This window comes from Meles meles, chromosome 19 (genome assembly GCF_922984935.1).
Source record: "Meles meles chromosome 19, mMelMel3.1 paternal haplotype, whole genome shotgun sequence".
Taxonomy (NCBI): domain Eukaryota; kingdom Metazoa; phylum Chordata; class Mammalia; order Carnivora; family Mustelidae; genus Meles; species Meles meles.
In genome coordinates this window covers 41,901,307-41,902,817 of record NC_060084.1, presented here as the reverse complement: position 1 = coordinate 41,902,817, position 1,511 = coordinate 41,901,307, and the positions used below count along the sequence as shown (strand labels likewise).

Sequence of the window (1,511 nt, the reverse complement as noted above, 5' to 3'; positions counted from 1 at the left end):
GAGAGAGGGAACACAGCAGGGGGAGTGGGAGAGGGAGAAGCAGGCTCCCGGCTGAGCAGAGAGCCCCACGTGGGGCTCGATCCCAGGAGCCTGGGATCATGACCTGAGCCAAAGGCAGATGCTGAACAACTTAGCCACCCAGGCGCACCTCAAAAATAATTTCTAATATCAGAAAGCGGTTCATGGAAGAGAAAAGCATGAACACCCACAAAGGATTCTTGGACTATTTCAGAAGACTGTTTTCCCATTGTTTAATTAAAACAGGGAAGAAAAGCTTTGCGCAGTGGCAGTATTGTAGCCAATGAGGTTTATCCGAGGCGTGATTATTGCTAATTGAAAACAGGGAAGAAAAACACACAGATCGCCCCTTCCACTAGCAGGTCTGATTCACTCCAGTGATTGAAAAAGAGCAGGAAGTAAAAGAGGAACAGATGTTCTGACGACCCGTCATTCCCACCATCTAACTTTTGAAATGTCACCCACACGCAAGCACAAACCAGCGTCTCAGGCTGGCAGCTCGGAGAGGTCTGAACCAGAGTGACAGGGACAGATGATGAGATTGTGTATGTTGGGTGAGGCTGGTGGCCCAGAAGAAGGTGCTCTGGCAGCTCTCCACCTGTGCCTCACCTGTCCTCAGCCAGGAACTACCTGTCACAACTGTCACACGGGGGACACACAGCCACCCCTGGGGCCAGCCCTGCCCAAAGCCTCCCGCAGAATGCACTCTGCTCTCCTCTCCTCAGGCACCCCTGCCAGCTCTCCCCAGACCTGGAGCTCCCCTGTCTGCCGCAAAGCTCCAGGATCCACCCCTTCCAAAATTACACTGGCCCAAGGCTTTCATGAGCGGCGGAAGGCTCCCTCCTGAATGGTGAACGCATCCTTTCCTCTTCTGCCCTATTTCTCTGCACTCACCTTCCTCCCTGGGCAAATTGCAAGCGGCTCATCAATGGAGCGCGAACGTGCTCTGAGATCTGAACCTCTCACTGCAGCTCTCCGAGGACTCCTCGTGCAATCAGAAACCAGCGCAGCCCACCCCGGGGTGTTTGAAAACTATCATCTACAGAACAGGAAAGTGGAAAACGCTCCCTTTCTACCTCGCTCTTCATGAAGCACAACATGGTCTTTTCTTCATGGACTTCAATTCCGGTTCGTTTCCACGCAGTGTTCATTCCTTTGCTTCAGGGGAAGGATTTTGTGATTCCTCCCCTGCAGACAACAGGCAGGGCTCATCGCAAGTGCCCTCCCCGCAGCCGCCACCCAGTTACCCTTCCCCCCATGCACCTGCCCTCCAGCAACCCTCGGTTTGTGCTCTAAGGTTCAGTCTACCTCCTCATGTGCCTGTCGTCCTTCCCCCACTATGTTCATCTGTGTTCTCTCTGAAGCTCCAGCGGAGGGAAGTCAGTGGGTTTTTGTCTTTCCTTACAGATTTTGCTTAGTTTAACCACTCTAGGTCCATCTGCATCCTTGCAGAGGGTAAGGTTTCATTCTTTGGGAATCTGGGTCCTGTTCCG

At 53.0% G+C, this 1,511-nt stretch overlaps 1 pseudogene; it reads left to right on the top strand.

The window, feature by feature from the left end:
• The first annotated feature begins 272 nt into the window (after window positions 1-272).
• On the top strand, window positions 273-399 carry LOC123931982 (annotated as a pseudogene).
• Window positions 400-1,511: the final 1,112 nt, after the last annotated feature.